The 20,961-nt window shown below is 37.7% G+C and overlaps 1 protein-coding gene across 4 annotated transcripts in view; it reads left to right on the top strand.

Moving 5' to 3' along the window:
• The first annotated feature begins 1,256 nt into the window (after nt 1-1,256).
• LOC134789702 (beta-arrestin-1) overlaps nt 1,257-20,961 on the top strand; it is a 147,091-nt gene continuing 127,386 nt past the window's right edge. The window contains exons 1-2 of one of the 4 annotated variants that reach the window (XM_063760323.1): nt 1,257-1,571; nt 20,199-20,233. The gene's annotated coding sequence lies outside the window, so the exon portion shown is untranslated. The remainder of the gene's footprint in view (nt 1,572-20,198; nt 20,234-20,961) is intronic. The other 3 variants (XM_063760321.1, XM_063760322.1, XM_063760320.1) reach the window with 3 other exon arrangements.

Here is a 20,961-nt window from a genome sequence, read left to right as displayed (position 1 = left end):
AATGATAAGTTAATGAATTGTCCGATTCGTATATACTTAACTCGCAGATTTACATTTTTTGTTCAAGAATTTGAAAAAAGTCCATCTTGACAATGTAAAAAACCTCCAAACGTTACTTAAAAGGGTTAGAATATTTTAAATCAATTTGTATTTGGCTTATACAGTTCTCCTAATTTAATTCGGTAGAGCAGAGTACAATTTGGAGAAGTAATATCAAAATACATTACAAAGAAAAATATAGCTTTGAAATAACTTTCGTTCAGAAATAGAGTTTTTCCTTGCCAATCATCCGTCACAATCTCGTAATAGTTTACATATTTTAAAATTAACGATTTAAACTTCTGGATATATTTTTAATATTCAATTTACTTAACATTAATTCACATTAAAAGTAACCAATGTAAACTGGCTGTTTATGAAAGTTCCATAGATTAGTATTTTTAAAAATAACTTCTTAGTGTGGCAAGTTACCCCTATTTCCAAAAATTGTGGTAATTTATGTTTGTATGGTTTATTTATGATTTATGTTTTTTTATTTGATATAATTGATATTGACTAAGGATAAGGAGCATTTGACGGGGAGAGCAGTTAATACAAGGATCCTGATTTGAGTAGCGTAATTAGCGTATACTGAGTCCGCTCGCAAACATTGATTACTGGTTAGAAGCCTGTTATAAAACAATGCAATGCAAAGTACATAACTATCTTGAAAGTAGCTAAACAGTTCTTTTAGCGGTATCTACAAACCTCACCTCACTTCACGCATTTGGCGTTATATTGATCGACTGAATTAGTTGTTTGCTCCTACTTACGACCTCTACAAATTGCAATAAAATTTATACCTAGTTAATACATCGATTAAAATAAATGCGATGCTCTGCGCTTCACATACCTTAGGGTGCAGCAAGCTAAATTGGCACTGGCAGCAATGATAGCCCAGACTGTGCAAGTGTTATTTCAAACGTCAAACTTCTATGAAATTATGAAGTTTAAATAACATTTGCACAGTCTGGGCTATAAAAATCGCTGCCAACTTAGCTTGGGAAGCGCTTGCTGTTGCAAGATCTATAGAACTCTTCTTAGCCAGCAAACTACTTTCGTGAGAATTATCCTGCAGAAAGAAATTCAATGTCAATATTTGGCTTCTCAACTGGATACGAGATGAAGAGAGAAATCCATGGGATTTAAAATTCTGGTTTTTCAGTCTACATTTGTAGCGTTACGGGAATCTCCTTCCTTACTGTGGCAACACTGCTAATGTCACTTTAACAAAACCACGATTGCCGGATGCGCAGTAATGGTGGTGAGGTGTAGTGTGGACTTGGGTGGAATTTGAGTGATTTTGTGCGGTCGGAATGAATTCTCCTTCTTTGTGATTAATTGTTACCATTTTCTTTTGTTGGAGCGTGTGTCGGTTATAAACTAGTGTTGTGTAGCTTTGTCTTAAACCGTTTAAGACAGCTGTGACTTGATCATTCGGTGAACTGCTGAGTTTTTTGCTCAATGGTCAATGCATTGAGTTTAATGGTGGACTTTTAATAAATAAAGGAAGCACGCGTGTTTTATTCGAAGTAAGTACTTTAGGTTAAACTTTTTAATAAAAAAATTGGGTGCTATCGAATACGTTGCGAACGGAATTTGTATTGTATCTCATTTTACTATGTTTTTTTGTAAACACTCGTGTCGATTGGCTTTACTATCAAATAGTACTCGTGTTTATCTGTTTATGTCGTATTTGTCATTGAAGCAGTACTCTTAGTAACTACATTAAATACGAATGATAAAATATGTTAATTCCTTATAAAATATTTTACTTCTAGTAATTACTTGTTCAATGAGGCATTAAAATACGTAGGTGTATTTGCTGTTGATAACGCTATTATGTAAACAAGGTTATGTAATGTAACTATATAATACAAGTGCTTAAACATTTTTATTTCTATAAGGAAAGTTACCACATTTCATGACTGACCACTTTAATGTTAATAAGGATAATTATTAAAATTATCACTAACTATCCAGGATAACATTTGACCACAAAATGTCACAGTAAGGAATATTTATTTGGGATTTAAATTATACTTGATATTGAAACATCCTTTTTTATACAGAGTTATTTTTTAGCAAATAACTGCATTCCCGTTGCCAGGGAGGTTTTGGGATTATACTAAGTAACTTTTACAATGGGACCAACCCCGAAATCGCTAAAAAAAATTTACCCTCATAGAAAATGGACCAGTTAAAATGTATGAAACTGCCATTTTTTTTTGCGATTTTAGGGTTGGTCCCATAGTAAAAGTTGCTCAGTATAATCCCAAAACCTCCCTGGCAATGTGAATGCAGTAATTTTTTACCCACCATGTACCGTAAAACGGGGTGAAAAGACACGATTTTCAACTTCAAGGACGATTTTTGCCAATAATCCAAATGATAACAGTAAAAATTTTGATATCATTTTTTGAGTCTTGGTCAGTTCTTCAATTTTGCATTTGTGAAATAAATTTTTACCTACCCAATTCAGAGAAAATCAAAGAAAACTACCTGTTTTCTCCATATCCTTAAAACGGGGTCGATAGACACAAGAAAGGGGTGAATAGAAATATTAAGTTTTAGTTGTCATAGGCATCGAATTTGGTCATTATTATGCTGATACTCTATTGGCAAATGGTATATATATCTGTGAAAAACGCTATTTCACACATAAACATTTATTTGTGTCTTTTAACCCCCAAGGCGTGTCTTTACACCCCTTTGTTGTATCTAATCACCCCCTATGGCGTAACTATTCACCCCATATGCGTGTCCACTGACCCCTTTATCACGGAAAATTGCTTGTTATTAGTTTTTTGCAATAAAATGCTTCTTTATAGAGAAAATTAGCGATATTATTTATTATTTTGGTACTACAGATGCTATATTACCAGGTTAGCTAACTTTTACTTAGTTAATGTCAAAACATTTACCGCTTCATTTCTTACCTCGGCGAGATCTTACTTTAGAGTCAAAACAATCTATCTTTTAGGCAGTTTGATTAAGTTCTTTTGGTATCAATTTAGAGAATAAATAGTCTACTATATACGCATTCCAAAAAATCCAATATTGTACAAGTACAAATTAAATTTAAGTTTGAAATTTTACAGAAATAAATTAAAAGAAAGTTCCAAAGTCAAAGGATCAAAACTATATTGTTTCCAGGATCAGGAAATTATATGCTTATGTACAAACAGAAACACTCTTAACTGTACATCGGTGGACTTTATTACAAGAGGCATAAGGTCCACCGATGTACAGTTAACAGTGTGGCCGATGGTATGGTATGGTATAGTGGGTGAAGAATCCATCTAGCTAGGTCTTATCTCTGGGAAAACGCGCATTTTTGAGTTTTTATATGTTTTCCGAGCAAAGCTTGGTCTCCCAGATAATATTACTTTAAGCATCAAATATGTGTGAGCCGGTACTGGTATGTGCATTAAAATATGTGGGACACTTTATCAGTTGGCTGTCACATATTTCCATAATTATCAGTATAGCCATGTTTGTATTTAAACATGGTTATTATCAGAGATTGCTTTGATATGGAGCATTTAAGTACAGTGTAAACTCCATATAATGTCACTTGATATAACGCTTTGCTCCCTATAACGTTAACAATTATTGGCTACAGTTGTTTTACTTTCATATTAATTTCTCTCTCTATAACAAAACGAAAAAGATGGCAGGATGACTCACAGCGGGCCCGAACTGGAGAAGAGTGGCCCACGACAGACCCCAATGGAAAGAGCTAGAGCAGGCCTTTGCCAAGCGGCTCACTGAGCTTAGAGACATACTCTAACTCAGAAGAAAAGGGTTTAATAGATAGATAGATAGATAACGAAAACTCTCTATAGCGGCAAAAAACGTCCCGTCCCTTGAGTGTTGCTATATAAAGTTTACACTGTATGTTCATTTTATTTAAAGTTGTACAGTCAAAGAATTTTGTTTCTGACCCATTTCATACTTTGTCACTGTGACAATCAGTATAAAAGTTGTTAGAGACCGCATACTATTGCCACTGTGACAAAGTACAAAAAGGGTAGGAAATAACATTATTTGATTGTACACTATTATAAATAAATAATAAATAAATATTAGGGGACAGCTCTTATCGCAATATTCTCAATAGTAGAATAAAAGTACCCCAAAATTTCCTTGCATTTTTCATTCTTTCCTTTCCGTTACCACAAAAATGGTAACAGAATGGAATAAAAATCGTGGGGCACTTTTTTCCCCTATCAGGATCAATAGAGCTTATTATTCTGAGTAGGAATAACATAAAAATTCCTCCTCTTCTTCCTCGCGATATCCCGGCATTTTGCCACGGCTCATGGGAGCCTGGGGTCCGCTTGACAACTAATCCCATGATTTGACGTAGGCACTAGTTAAACACAAAAACACAAAAATTCCTAACATAAAAATTCCTAAATCTGAATAAAAGTATAGTATATGTTACAGAAAAACACCCTTGTTTTTGTTACATTGGGCCACAATAACAAGATTTATTTATTAATGTGTTATAGGTATATTGTTTTCTCATAAATAAAATATAATCTAAAATGTCACTGCAAGATTTAAATAAGAATAACCTATCCTTTCTTTCTTTAATGTTTTGTCATTACTTTAGGCAATATTGCTTATATATTGTGTCCTTAAAATCTAAATCCTGTCTATAAAAAGATAAATCCTTTTATGTGAATAGGATAACAACCCACACAACTATGTGGGTAGGAAAAAGGTATTTTTCTTTTATACTATCCCGAACTTACTTCATCATAAACCTAATCTTTAGACATATGTCTAAGTCAATGTTCAGTTATGATTTTTACAGAATATTTCTGAAACTGTATTTTTAACACATTCACTGCCAAAAACAGGCTAGGTGTGTTCATTGTGTATATTTCGGAAATTGGGCCCTTGGCACTGAAACTGTTAAGAGAGATAGATGAGAGAAATAAAAAAATCTAATTTCAAAAGCGCAAATAATGGCCTGGGTCATTGTAGAACACACAAACTGTTCAAAAATTGCTACAAAAAGTTCTTGCATGTTTATGACCAAGCCCATATGTATGTCATTGTATGTGTATGCCTAGTTGTTATTCAGTGTTCGAAGTTACCAATTAAATCACAATATTTTGCTAACATTGAATAGAAGATGTAACAATTTGCTTATAATTTTCCTGTTTAACTAGGTGAAAAATGTATTGTATGTATTTTTCCTCAAATACCTAGTTTTATAATAAACTGAAATAGATGTCATAAGGAGAAGTGACCAAGCCCTCCAGTGGCTAAGATAGTTGCCAACCCTATCATACCGTGTCAGAAGCTAGCCCAATGCAACTTGTTTACCTATTAATTAAAACCAAAATATTACTTTGCTAATCCGCGAAAATCTTTCTTTTTTCTTAATCTTTTCGCGGATTAGCAAAGTAATATTTTGGTTTTAATTAATATGGATTTCCGCAAAGTAACGCCTGATTCTATTCACTGTTTACCAATTGTTTATCCTACATCGACTTTGAACTCATTATAACTATGAACTCTACAGCGAACATATCACAAATACAATCAAAAGTTAGATTACTTACGCTGAATGCCTAGTTAGAAATGCATGGACAGTTGGATGGACACGTAGCAATGTGGTATTGTATTGTTGCTGTTTAATTTATAACTTTTCAAATTTACACAATAGCCGGGTCCACACAGAGCGAGCATATGCGCGAGGCAGTTTCCTCGCGCACATAACGGACAGTGTAGACGTGCCTCGCGCACCCAGCCGGGTCCACACAGAGCGAGCATACGCGCGAGGCAATTATCTCGCGCACATAACGGACAGTGCGTGTAGACGTGCCTCGCGCACCCAGCCGGGTCCACACAGAGCCACAGAGCAAGCATATGCGCGAAGCGAGGCAATTTCCTCGCGCGTATGCTCGCTCAGTGTAGACCCGGCTATTGATCATAAAATGTGACTGCTATCTCAAAGATAGTTTCACTTAATTCTCTTAAGAGCCAACGGGAGTGGTCATTTCTCCATACAAACGTACTCCTCGTTTTCCTCCGTGGTTTTTGAAGCTAGAGCAATGATTTTTTCAACACAGATTAATATTGTCAATATCTGTGTCGGACCGTTTTGCTTTTTTTGACATTTTTGTTTTTTAAGGCGCTAGAGCCCTTCAAAAATGGCCAAAATGGCCTAATTGACTATGCCGCAATGAGAGGCGTGGCATTCAAAACTGATATCAATTAGCCAAAAAAGCAAAACGGTCCGACACAGATAATTTCATAATCATTTAGATTTCCAAATTTGGTTACGATTGGTTAAGTTTTGGAGGAGGAAACAGAGGAGTATGAAACCTCGATTTTTGAGATTTTTACGCAGGATTTTTCGCCTTGTCCTTATTTGTTAGCGAGACGGGTATATTTACCTAAAATATTTAAAACTCAGCTCCTGTATCGTCTTAAGCTTTGTTTTTGTATTACAGTTCTAAAATGACAACTTCATAAACTGGTACAGTCAAGTGTAAAAATATGGGTGCACAAATCGTACTCAAAAATCGGGCAAGTGCGAGTCGGACTCGCTCACGAAGGGTTCCGTACCATATAAAAAAAAAATACAAAAAAAAAAGCAAAAAAAAAACGGTCACCCATCCAAGTACTGACCACTCCCGACGTTGCTTAACTTTGGTCAAAAATCACGTTTGTTGTATGGGAGCCCCATTTAAATCTTTATTTTATTCTGTTTTTAGTATTTGTTGTTATAGCGGCAACAGAAATACATCATCTGTGAAAATTTCAACTGTCTAGCTATCACGGTTCGTGAGATACAGCCTGGTGACAGACGGACGGACGGACGGACGGACGGACGGACAGCGAAGTCTTAGTAATAGGGTCCCGTTTTACCCTTTGGGTACGGAACCCTAAAAATATGCTCTTATGTCAGCTAATTAAGGACTATGGAACATCACGAAATCAGAATGGTTTTGAGTAGGTAGTAGGTACTCTAGACTTATAACGACCGGGATATGAACCGTTGTTCAAAACTGTTAGGTAGTAGGTATATTAGCCAAATCTAACAGTATTTTAGTCAGTGCTGGCGGCCCGAGCGTGCGTGTTGGTCTCTATGCTATACCATAGACATAAATACGTAAGGTTTTTCAATTTACCACGACCGTGCTATAAAACAATCCTCAGAACGTGATAATAAATCCACGTGTGAGTAACTGCGTTCTTTACGATCAAGCTGGAAAAGATACAGATCGCAGATTCCGGGACGCAAATAGAATAAGATTAACTGCCAACTAGTTTATTGCTTTAGGTAGAGTTTGTACGATTCTCTATTTGGTACAGTGAGCAGTTTGATGTGAACTTGGCTCGTTAAGACTGAACATTTCAAAAAGTTTTGAGCGCTAAGATCCTCTTTTTATAGTTTTTATAGGTCAACGATGGTACTTAATCATTAAACCTCCTTATTCATAAACGCGCTTAAAACCTCAATTAGCTAATAATCGTTTGTCCTTATCTGTCATTTTGATTTATGTATTTATAAGAAAGGGATAAAATATAATTTAACTAAAGCCCGTAAAGTTCCTTATTTTTCATATTGATTTATAAATTTGTGTAAGAAAGGGAAAAATATATATTTTTTTTTAAATAGCCTATATTGTGACCCACTGCTGGGCAAAGGCCTCCCCTGTCTTTCGCCACTCGTCACGGCTTTGTGCATGCTCCCGCCAGTCGCCACAGAATGAGTCCAGGTCGTTTCGCCATCTCATTTTTGGTCTGCCTCTGCCTCGGGTGATCTGTGGTGCCCATTCGGTCGTTATTTTGGCCCATCTGTCCGGGTGCATCCGACAGATATGTCCCGCCCAATCCCACTTGAGCTTGGCGGCCTTCACACCCACATCTGCGATTCCAGTTTTGGAGCGCAGCTCTGTGTTCCTTACCCGATCGATTCTACGGACTCCGAGTATACTGCGTTTCGCGCCATTGGTCATTAACTGGGTTTTCGTCCTGTTAATTTCGAGTCCGACTTCAAGACTTGCCGTGCTAAGGTCTTGTAGCATTGTCTGTAGATGGGGTGCAGTGTGGGAGAATAACACAATGTCGTCAGCGAAACGTAGGTTTGTCAACCTTTTTCCGCCGACGTCAATGCCCATGCTATCCCACTTGCTCGCCAGCTTCTGGAAGATTTCTTGTAGGCATGAGGTAAACAACTTTGGTCGCCCTGTTTGACTCCTTTTTGGATGCGGAATTTAGGGCCGGGAACATGCAGTTTGATACTTGCAGTACTATTGCGGTAAATTGTCTCAATGAGTTCAACATAAGTGTTATCGATTTGTTGTTAAAATATAATTTAACTAAATCAGGCCCGTAAAGTTTTATGAATAAGGGGTTAAGTATATATTTTTGTACAGTATAAGCCAGGTAAGGGAGATATACTTAACAATAATAGTAAACGAGATTTAAATAAAAACTGAAAGCCGTCAGACGGATTAGATTAATTGCAACATGTAAGCCAAAATAAATATAATTACAAAAAAGACAAATATTGACTCGAAGTTCTATGTTTTAATTGGAGCTCTTCCAGGTGCCTTCACTTGTCCCCGTAAAGGGGCTCACTGATTAACAGTCCGCCGGACGGTATCGGCCTGTCAGTTAGAACAAAATTTTGACAGTGATGAACAACTGACAGGCCGATACCGTCCGGCGGACTGTTAATCAGTGGGCCCCTTAACACTAGCCGTTACAAACATCGGTACGTGTTGTATTTTTGCTAAGACCAGGCTTCGGGCAGTGGGGAGACACTCCTGTCTTCGGTTAGATTCGGCTCCGTTCGGCTCAGCATTGCTCCGAGCAATTATTAGGGTTGGCACCACGACGTCCTTTTGCGTGCATGACCACAGAAAAGATAATCACTTGAATTTTGACAACCCTAAATAGCCGAAAGGGATAGTGCCATACATTAGAAAGGGATAGCATGATTCGACCCTGAATCGCAGTTAAACTTCGGTTTTGTAGGAAGTGTCCTTTCTGTACGGTAGTACTATTATGTATTATGTGCTTCGGGTCCCTTTGAGCAAGATGCTTTTACCGCGTAACTATATAGTAATGTTCTCAGAAAGAGTTGTCCAATCAATGCTAACGTGTATATCAACTTGAATCATTGACGCACACACTGTTAAGTGACACATTGTACACCTTATTACGAAGCCATACGGTTCATCTAGGGTCAGTGTTTGATTTCAGAAGACAATCTTGAGTCACCCGTAGATGGCGCGCGATAATGACCAACCCGTTTACGGTATCTAGGCTAGTCATTCATTGATTTGATACGGAGAATCGGAAACGGTCAAGAGCGAGTCGGATTCCTGTGTGACGGTTTTGTAGAATTTACGAGTAGAGATGGACCGCATGCCAAATTAAATGCAATTTAAAATCAAAATCACTATACCTTATAAAAACGTAAATCTCCCCCGCCGCGTCTGTCTCTTAATGTGTATGTTTGTTCGCGATAAACTGGAAAAGTATTGAACGGATTTTCATGCGGTTTTCACTTATCAATAGAGTGATTCTTGAGGAAGGATTACATGTATTGTGTAACCCGTGCAAAGCCGGGGCAGGTCGCTAGTAAAGAATAAGAAAGGTTCCGTCACACAGGCGCGTTTTCCGGGCGGGGCGTGAGCGTTTTATATGTAAAAGCGGCGCGCCCCGCTCTCGCGCCGCCGCAAAACGCGCCTGTGTGACGGAGCCTTAAACCTGTTTGTAGGCCTCTGGGCGACTAGAGTTTATTGGTCTGTTGACGTATGGTAAATGGTATGACATAACAATCTTCAATCATAATAACGGGAACTCTCTTAAACTGGCTAATATCTGGGAGACCGAGCTTTGCTCGGAAAACATATAAAAACTGAAAAAATGCGCGTTTTCCCAGAGATAAGACCTAGCTAGATCGATTTATCGTCCCCGAAAACCCCTATATAACAAATTTCATCGAAATCGTTAGAGCCGTTTCCGAGATCCCCGATATATATAAATAAATATACAAGAATTGCCCGTTTAAAGGTATTAGTTGAGATATTGTCGTTGCAATAATAATCAATTAACAGGGTCATTGATGTTCGAGGCACGCGATAATGATCTAGCCGTTTACGCTGTTCTAGGCTAATCTTTGATAATGATAATGATTATTGGAGTATGTGGACAGAACGAGAATTAATTAACCCTTTTCTTTGTATGTATTTGTTAACATCAATAAAATTAAAAACTAAAATAAAAAAAGATGCTGGCAGCATTCCCTCTAATGCGTTGCGAGATAAAGCTGCGAATGCCACAAAATGGTATTGGGGGCCGAGACCTTGATATTTGGTAAACTTGCTTTCAGCCGCCTCGGCAGCTGCCCCAGCCCTGGTCGAAGTTCTTGGTAGATGGGACGGTGCCAGTGTATCGACGCATGTGGCGTCACAGACTAACACCCGTTAATCGTCTATCGTGGCATGCGCCACTCGCAAATATTTTTGAACCACCCTTAGGCCGGAGCCCCACTGCTGCGCACGCTACATCCACGGCCCACGTTTTAATACAAACCGTGGGCAAGCTCACGAAATTTTGTATAGGAACGTGGGTCGTGTACATAGCGTGCGCAGCAGTGGGGCTCCGGCCTAATGGCGCGTGATCATATATTATCACGTATTATACTGGCCAGGCTTTGTATTGCTACATTGCAAGTTCACAAACAGCTTACAAGATGTTCTTAATAGTTCACACGTGTAATAAGACTAACAAGTATTCGAACGGAAAGCTGCACAAACCGGCTCAATTCACACGAACGCTTGGCACTGACCTTCCACGCCATGTGCAATATTGCTGCGGTAAAAACAAAGGACTCGCGCACGAAGGGTTCCGTACCATTACGCAAAAAAACGGCAAAAAAATCACGTTTGTTATGGGAGCCCCACTTAAATATTTATTTTATTCTGTTTTTAGTATTTGTTGTTATAGCGGCAACAGAAATACATCATCTGTGAAAATTCCAACTGTCTAGCTATCACGGTTCATGAGTTACAGCCTGGTGACGGACGGACAGACGGACAGTGGAGTCTTAGTAATAGGGTCCCGTTTTTACCCTTTGGGTATGGAACCCTAAAAATGAACGATTATTACCAGGATATTAATGATATGATGTACTTTAATCGTCTATCATGCTCCACTCGCAAACTATTATAACTTTGGGAACAATTCAGATTATTTTATTAAATATTTTTGATTTGTGTTTTTAAGTAGTCACACTACTAATATTCACGTAAAGCCTGACCATTAATATATGATCATGCGCCATGTTGCGGAATTTCATTGGAACTAATTTCTTACACTGGCAATAATTTTAATGATAGGTTGTCACTGTTGTCAGTGCCATTGTGGCGGTTTACTTGAATAATACTTAAGTGTTGAATATTAAATAATAAATGACAAAAAATGGCCAAAACTATACATAATCAAGAGCGAAACATTGTAAATAATGTAAATAATAAACTGCTGGAAAAGAATCGTTCGGGTCTCGGGAAATTAAACTATTTCGCTACGAAACATTTCCAAATTAACATCAGAGCTGACAGCTAAACAAATCAAAATGTCATTATAGTATGGTTATTACGACTTGGTTATTGTAGTGTTATGTTATACATAAGAGAGGAAATACTTAAGTAAAGTAACAAAGATGTGTTTGAAAAATATTTACTATGGGCAAAGATATACATAACATAGGTTTTCATTTTTAGTTTTAATCTTGTGTCGATAGATGGCAATAAATTTACAGTGACTACAAAATTTACTATGACAATAACTCTCTATACACTCTATTCTCTTTGCTATGGGCTTTGGCCGCTTTGGAGACGATCAATTTTATTCATTGACAATGTAGCAGACCCTATGTAAGGTAATTTTGACCTATGTGTGACGCGTAAGAAAATACATGATTTTTATACGGTAAAAATCGACAATAAAAAAATGTGAACACCGAATATTTGGATACTGATTATGATTAGAGTGACTAAAAGTATGTAAGTCAAAATAACCAGTTGCCAATCCACATTGTTCAGACTATACTGAACTGTTGCCATATAAATGAGAATAATAGCGCCCTCTTGACAATGATCATATATTCCTGGTCAGGCTTTATATAAATTCTTGGGCGCATACTTTATAGAGAAACAGAAAAAGGGTGGCGTCTTTATTATTACGATTTCTTGTTACACTTTCTGATTTTAGAACATAACGGCAACTTCAGGATAATATCGTATACGATGATTACACATTAATCTCTACGAATTATACCGTCTTCTATTTCCAACAGACACTTTATTATTATGTGGTGATGATATAACTGTAGGTACATGGAGGACCCAGAATAATAATCCACAAATTTTCGTTGACCACGCAACCGTTGACGTCTGTCTCTGCTCTCACTCAGCATGTGCTCTCAACACTCAATAAAACACAAAACATAATACATTTCCACTTGAGAGAAGAGTGTCTAAATAAAGTTGCGAGCGTCCCGACAACAGCTTTATTTGTCAACTCTCGACTAGAATTAAGTGAAGATAAGATCAGCGGGAATTCAAACCTTACCGAAAGGCGGAAAAATCCAAAAACCATTGTATTTCTGACCTCTAACAGGAGAGTATCACTTCAAAAATGGGACAAGGCTTCTGAAACGCTAAGAGTATCTCAACAGATCTTATTTCTTAGTAAAAATATAAAGCCATATTTGCGGAAAGAGGAAAAAATTCAAGACACTAGTTCTTAAAAATTTAAGTGTTTATTGGGCATTCCATTGCCGGGACATCTGACCCTTGTTCCACTATAACTGTGATTTCCCCTGACAATGACAATTCGCCGAACATTGCTCGTCCAACAATTAAAGATGTATTGACGCTATGTACTGTCCTTACTCATCGACCCGGAGATGTACAGAAAATTGTCAGTGTCTCCAACCGCCACCATCTCTAGGGTCTTCTGATGACGATGATGCCTCGTAGAGAGGCGAAACACGTGTCGTGTTTTTTACCTACTCTTTGTGGTGGCTTGTTATATTTATTTGCGTATTTCTGGAGCATTGGAAAAATAAATGCATGCAAAAATACGCATGTAGATGTTACTAGAACGGTTTAGTACGAATTGACTAGCAAGTTATTACGAGTACGAGTATTAGCATAGCATTATTGTTCGTGCCGAAAACGAAATGTTTTGTGAATACTTCAACGGGTCAAGTATTCTTAGTATTCTGAGATGGAGTGTCTGGCTCAAGTCTGTTTCGGTCTCCATCTTCGTGAGTAAATTCCATCTTCGGGTTTCCAAGAATGCTTTTACGAGTGAATCATACTAAAGGTTCAGTATTCAAGAAGATACTTAAATTTCCGGGGTATCCAGGTCATATAAAAGCCGAAAGTATGTACCTACTGGAACAGATGAAGAGTCGGTTAAAGAGAATACCTACCGCAGCACCAAACCTATATTATAGTGCCACTTCACCAATAAGTGGCACTATAACCACTTTATGGCAAATAAATAAATAAATAAAATGAAATGAAATAATACGCCTGCAGAGTCATACCGTACGTTAACCTCTACATCTTATATAAGTACCCCTTAAATTCGGCAACGTACTGCTAAATGGTAAACGTATATTTACATTCAATAGTAAGGTATTTATTATGTGGAGATGAGGTCAGTAACGACAGAATAAAAACGCAATAAGTGACTAACACATCAAAGAAACATAAACTTGTATTCTACTAAAGATTTCTACTGAAGCTTAGAGGAAGAATGTCGTATATGAGCAAGGTATCGGAAAAGTTTGTGTTGGTTTAGTTCCAAAGGTCGGGAATCAGGATTCGAAGCACGAGCGGTCCCTTGGTGCGTGTATGCGCACCGTACGGCACTAGCATTAATGCATGTTAATAAACCTACATGCCGTCTTGTTGCAGAAAATAGTGTCAGCGAGGATTTCGCGCTTTTGTTGAAGTAAACTGTGACATACATAGCAAGCACTGCAGTTTTTGTGTTTTATATTAAGTTAGGTCTAACGTGCAGCCATTCTTTGGCAGCAGTTTGAGCTAACGGAAAAACAGGCTCTCAGCATTGTATTTTATACTCAATGAACTTATCGACTTTCAAACTAAACGCCCGTGAACTGCATTTTCTAACTTCTTCAGCTTGATTTACCTATTCAGTGAGCCTTATAAACTTCTGACTCTGGGCCTAGACGGACTTTTGCCTACGTTATTTTTAGGTTTTAAAGTTTGATTTGTGTAGTTAACGAGGTGAGTAAACTTACTGTAGCCCCCAGACTACACCAATTATTAATTGCAGGCGCCAAGCGGCCAATACAATTGCACACCGAAAACAGGCGAATAGCTTAGAGCAAAATTGCTCAAAATTTGCCTTTGCAAAATCAAAGTACCATGGACTAGACGGCCGGCCCTTTCGCTTTTAAGGTCATTCGCAAATTGTATTGCTTTTCTCGAAGAATCCTTTAGAAAGTACCTTTCTCTGATTTCCCCAAGTTTATAAAGCACCAAAAGCCTTAGAAATACATATTTAACTTTTCCCGTTTAGACACAGTACGCAAAGTAAAAGTACGTTTAATTACTCATTTGACGAAAGAAACCATTTCGAAATTACTTTAATAATATTACTTTTTTATATTCGTTATATAAATAAATGGTTTTAATAATATACCAAATGTATTTCGAAATTCCAAGAAAAGCAATTATACTTTGCACGAATATTAGGAGCGAATATAAGGATGATATGATAGATGTAAGATATGTTACCTCGTATCATGTGTTTATTTTTTATGCGACGGCGCGAATTAAGGATTTTTCAAACGAACCGACAATGAAATCCTTAATTACTCGGGAATTCTAAGAACTTCTTAAAAGCCGATTAAAATATGAATCACCCGGATTAGCGTAGTTAAATATCTGGGATGCTATTCCGAAGGCTTGGCCAGAGTGTGATGAGTTTATCGCTCGGGTGAACCAGAGAACCTATCGCGTGAATCTAAAATAATTAAATTTCGTTATCTGCTAAAGGACGCACGACTCAAAAGAAAACACTGTATTCTTGTAACGAAAGAGTCTCGCTCGGAAAATTGTGCTGAGCTTACTAATTTATATAGGCTTTAAGACTCGAGGTCTTCTCATAGTTTATGAGCCTTTCACAACACTGTACGATGGTCATCCACTACGGGAAACCCATGTTTACCAAGGTTAGTTGGTCCTATAACTGTACCCTGCGGCACCCCATAAAGTCCTTCCAAAACACTGAGACAACTCTTAAAAGGCTTTTCGCAATACAAACTGTACGATGGTCACGCACCACGGGAAACCCATGTTCACCACGTAAGTATATTCGTAGTTGTTGCGTATCTCGGAGATCAGCTTTCACTGGCTTTTCCAAGAATTCGGACGCTTTTGTGCTCGCCGTGCACCCAATAATAATACCTACACCTACCTACACCTGATACAACATCTCGACAAATGGCGCCATTTGAGATTATCACTAGATTACAGTGAATTACTGAGTGTTTTATGGTTATATAATTTGTTAGGCGGTTGAATGGGTGTACCACAACATCTGTCTTGCTTAATGGCACTTTAGAGCCCCTAATGCCCATTGACCCCGTAACGTTAAGGTTAGATCTTTTTGTTTTATTTATGGGTTGTTTTCTGTTATTTGTCCTCTGAATGTGCTGACGGTGCTGTCATAATATTCAGAGTGTCCTCTGAATATTATGACAGCACCGTCAGCACAGGCAAGAGTCACAAATATATAAACATAATCTAACAGAACACAACTTTGTCGAAAGAAATGTTTGTGTTCATTTCGGATTCCAATCAATTATTACATCACTCATACGTTTGATAGTTCCAAGTTGGCTGCTTCCATAAAATACCTAGTTCATTTTCAAATTGAATCAAGTTTGACTTTTATTATCGATTCTCATAATAAACTCATTTATGGAAACAAATGAAACGCAAGACAAATCTTCAACCTCTCCATAGCTAAGCAAAATATTTTAAGCAACCGTCTGTTTGATGCTAGACCAAAAATAACGACCGTAAAGTTCACAAAACCTTATAATGTCCATCGCCCTTCCAAGTCTTTTTTAAAACTCAGACCCTTTAAAGTGCCTTGTTTACTAATTACGCAAGGATCTTAAAATAAGCCAGAAATTTATCTCAACCCGCCAGGGAGTGTCTGCTGCGTCATCTGATGTCTGATTATTGCCGGCCTAAATGGTCTCTCTTTTCCTATTGTTTTATAGATATCAGAGTCACACTTTCACTGGTTTTTAGCCATCGGACCAAGAGCTATGTTCCCAGTGTCCTTGCCTCTTGCCAAAGGCTTAGCCGAACCAGCTTAAAGACGAACTTCTACATCGCATGCTTGTAACGAATCTCGAGGCCAAGTAGCTTTAATTCCTATGAAACCTCGATTCTCCGGCCGCTCCCGCAACCAATCACAATACACATCCCGCTCTTTTCCCACGGGCGGCATACCTCCAACTGACGTGCTAATTTAGCGCCAATCCCCACGGACTAAAGTCTGGATTGGCTTGTCAGACCACGACAATTTGTTCCGCTTTATTTGCGTCCGTCGGCAACTAGGGGCGTATAATCATAGTATCCGTCGCGAATGATACAACTGTACTTCTAATCAATCAAACTATGGTTCCAACTCTATTAGATATGAGTTATTTCATTATTTGTTATTAATAAATGTAATTTTGGCCTAATATCGTTCAGTGGGGTCTGGTTAAAAGGCACGTGGAGAAAAAGGAAAGCTTAATTATAAAACTCGATGGAGAATTTGTTGAACTGAGTTCAGAAAAACCTCAAATAGTCACTGGAGAGTACATACCAAGAATTGAAAAACAACTCGATCTGGCCAATGCACGCACATTAAGAATGATTGATACAATGTTTTCATGGTTTCTTTAATTTAATTCCAAATCGAAATTAGTCAATATCATCATTTGAGTTAATGATATTGATAACATCTGTAAATGAATTCAACATATTGATTGAACGTGATACATCGTTAAATGATATTTGATCTCATTTATGAAGGTTCACAGTCGTAAGTCGTAACCTAAGACGTGATATATTAATATCATCAAAGTAACTTAGGACAAATATTGTACGGATATCAAATATATATACGAGTAACTACGTCCCACGCATCAAAAGCATGTTATTATGGAACCTCAAATCAAATATGTTCTCGGAATATTAATAAGCCCTTTCAAATTTATTTCCCTGGAGTATAAGTCTTCTCACAACCTAATACGTTTATACTTAGGTCCTAAAAGATTCAATTTACAGAGATTATTTTTTTCTGAAGTTTATCTAGAAAGTTCCAGACGTAAGCTGGACGGTGGTGTGAAATTAAAAGATCAGCTATATCGCTTGGACCCTCGTTATGAGGGGATAACTGGTGCTTACTCATACGTAGTTTGACGTAGGATTTTCTTTGATTGGAAGCGATTTCGTGAACTTCTTTGAGCGACACCAACAAATAAGTAAGTACATATTAAATATAAATGTCGAAATTAAACAGATAAATGAATACTCATAAACCATACCAACGACTGGGTCGACTGAAGGAAACGATGGGAGGCCTTTGTCCATTAATTTAAAAAATACACAACGACCATACAAAATACAAACGCATAAATCATTGTCATAATAACTATTAACTACAACTACACAGAATGTTTACAACCGTCGTTGATGCATGTTACGTGGATCAGGTCAAAGGCACACAATGCAGAGTTCAACTCCGACGTCATGAGTCGAGAGTGAGCATAAATGACGTTAGATTTTCTAAGGTATTGCTCTCCGAGAACGTAGATGACGTGGGGTTCTTACGACCTTGTTCTCCGGTAAATACACCATCATCATCATATCAGTCGTTTATTACCTACTGCTCAGCATAGGCATCTCTTCTAGTACGCAACTTGAAATGACCCACAATCTTCCGTCTGTCGTCAACCCAACGAGCCAACGAATGCCAGGTGCTCCTTTCATCCAAAGCGGCCACAATTCTGTTAAAATTTTGGTCACTCTGCCTATCAACATGTCTCGACCAACTCCATTTTACTTTGGAAATGACGTAACTTTTGTCTTGCACTTGGGAGCGGCTTCGGATCTCAATCTTGATGCCGAGCATGACGCGCTCCATGATGGCTCTCTGTTCTTCTCGATTTTTTTGCACAGATCCTTTAGGGAGCGGCCGTATATCGGCACTGTAGTGCCTTGGTGGCCAGACATTGATGAACACACCATTTATATTTATATATTTTTTATATTTATATTTATTTATTTTCCCACACAGGTACACTTGTGTCCGTCGTGTACAATACATTGTAGTTACATATCAGTTTGTATTATTAGTAGTAATACTCGTAGTTAATAGTAGTTTATGTGACTGCTACATAATGAAAGGCATTAAAATACGAGTGTGGGTTTATGAAACGAATGAAATGAGTTTCATAATAGTATCACACGAGTGTTTTAATGCCTAATTATGTACAGTTACATACACTGCTTTATCTACACACATATTATAAACTTTCTATGATATAATCTCTAACCTCATATTACAGCCGACATTGGGGCACTTTCCTCGTGAGGTGGAGGAGGATATGAGGTGGCGTCTCCGAAATATCTTTATCGCACATTTTAGACGAAACTTTTGTTATAGTTACTTTAAAAACAACAAAACAAATTATTTGTTACTTACAAACTAATTAAAAGATAAACTGTACGTCAAATGGCGGTAAATGAAAACTTTTTTCACGCACGTCACGCATCCGTAGTTTTTTTTTAAATTCAGAGACAAACTAGAGTCGGGGTCGATTACCATATCATCCGATACCAACTTACATGCGAGATTTGTCAATATTGTATGCAAAATTGTCATTTGATTTCGAATCAAACGTCATCTCGACTGATATTGGAATAGGGGTCAAATCAAATTGCTTTTTTTTTCAGAGATGTTCGAAATTTGAATGCATTACCAAATCGATTTTGATATAGTAATGAAGCTATTACCACATTTTCACAGATAAGAAATTTGCTGTAACAAAACAGTTTATCGTAATGTGGGCCATTATTTACGGATTTTGAAGACATCATAGAGAGTTTATGATATGTGTGTAGATAAACACTTATACAGACTTAGTATCTATTCTTTACGTTACAATATCACAATCATCCCAAACATTTTTATCAGTTAAATAATCTGATATTTTATAGTAGGCTTTCCTAGTTAAATTGGTTTTCACAACTCTTTTAAATTGATGGTATGGTAAATCTGTTATGTGACTAGGTATTTTGTTGTAAAAATGGATCGATTGTCCTACAAATGACTTTCTTACTTTTGCCAATCGCAACCGCCGCACCGCAAGTTTTCCTTTGTTTCTCGTATTATAGTTATGAATGTCACTACTTTTTAGAAATTCCTCATAATGTTTCCTGGCGTACATAATAACTTCATAAATAAAGAGCGATGGTAATGTGATAATGTTTACGTCTCTAAAAAGATCTCTTATCGACGTGCGTGGTTTTAGATTATAAATTGCTAGCACTGCTCTTTTTTGAAGAATAAATATGCTCTCAACATCTGCAGCTCTTCCCCACACTAGGACTCCGTACGACATCAGACTGTGAAAATAGCTATAATAAACCAATTTTGCTGTATCTACATCTGTTATTTGTCTTATTTTTTTAACGGCATAGGCAGCAGAACATAATTTACTACTCAAGCTAGTTAGGTGCGATCCCCATTGAAGTTTTGAATCGATAGTTAAACCTAAAAAAACTGTGCTTTCCGAAAACTCTAAAACATCCTGACCGAGAATCAAATTGGGTTTGTGACCTATTTGCTGACGGCAAGTGGAGAACCGGTAGTTACTTTTTAAGTGAGTAGGTAAGCCTTTCGAAAGGAATACAATTCGGGACACGTATTTCTCCTAGCAAGATATAAAAAGCTTGTGTTTCTAAGTAAAAGAAATAGAGACGCTTAGATACTGCAATATTGTTATTAACTTCTTTCTATAGTGTTGTTGTTGTTTTATTTAATTGTTTTCTTTCTTACAGGTAAGTTTACCGATGATTCAACAAAGCTGTGTATTGTAAGTCCTATCAGTAAATTAAGAGTAAACGTTTGTAATGAAACCTATTTGCTGTTACTATATTTTATTACCCAAACATCACCACTTCGGCCGCGTACGCAACCGGAGCTTCGTAACCAGTTGCGATCGAAGACTTTTTCGGTCTTGTACGAAACCAGTTGCGATCAAATACTTTTTTCTTCTCATACGTAACCAGTTACGATCGAACACTTTTCGTTTTTGTACGAAACCTCTCGACCGTTCATAGGTACCAGCAAAGACCTTCCTTAATATAAAGTACTGTACACGTTATACACGTAGGGCAGCCTTCGCCCGCCGTGACAAATCACGCTCACTACACTCCGCTCCGCAGATTGTCACGGCGGGCGAGGGCTGCCCTCCCTCCGCGCCTCCGTTTTCGGAATTGCTCTCTAGGGGTACGTGGATAGTACGTGGCGTGTAGGACGGAGCCGTACTCCTAACAGAAATACGTCTACCTTACCATTTAACTGACCTGTGTACCAGTACCTACGTGTATAACGTGTACAGTACTTTATATTAAGGAAGGTCTTTGCAGGTACCTATGAACGGTCGAGAGGTTTCGTACAAAAACGAAAAGTATTCGATCGTAACTGGTTACGTATGAGAAGAAAAAAGTATTTGATCGCAACTGGTTTCGTACATGACCGAAAAAGTCTTCGATCGCAACTGGTTACGAAGCTCCGGTTGCGTACGCGGCCGAAGCGAAC

The sequence above is a fragment of the Cydia splendana genome, chromosome 4 (assembly GCF_910591565.1).
Source record: "Cydia splendana chromosome 4, ilCydSple1.2, whole genome shotgun sequence".
NCBI lineage: Eukaryota > Metazoa > Arthropoda > Insecta > Lepidoptera > Tortricidae > Cydia > Cydia splendana.
The sequence above is the reverse complement of the archived record's forward strand: the minus strand, read 5'-3'. Positions and strand labels throughout refer to the sequence as shown.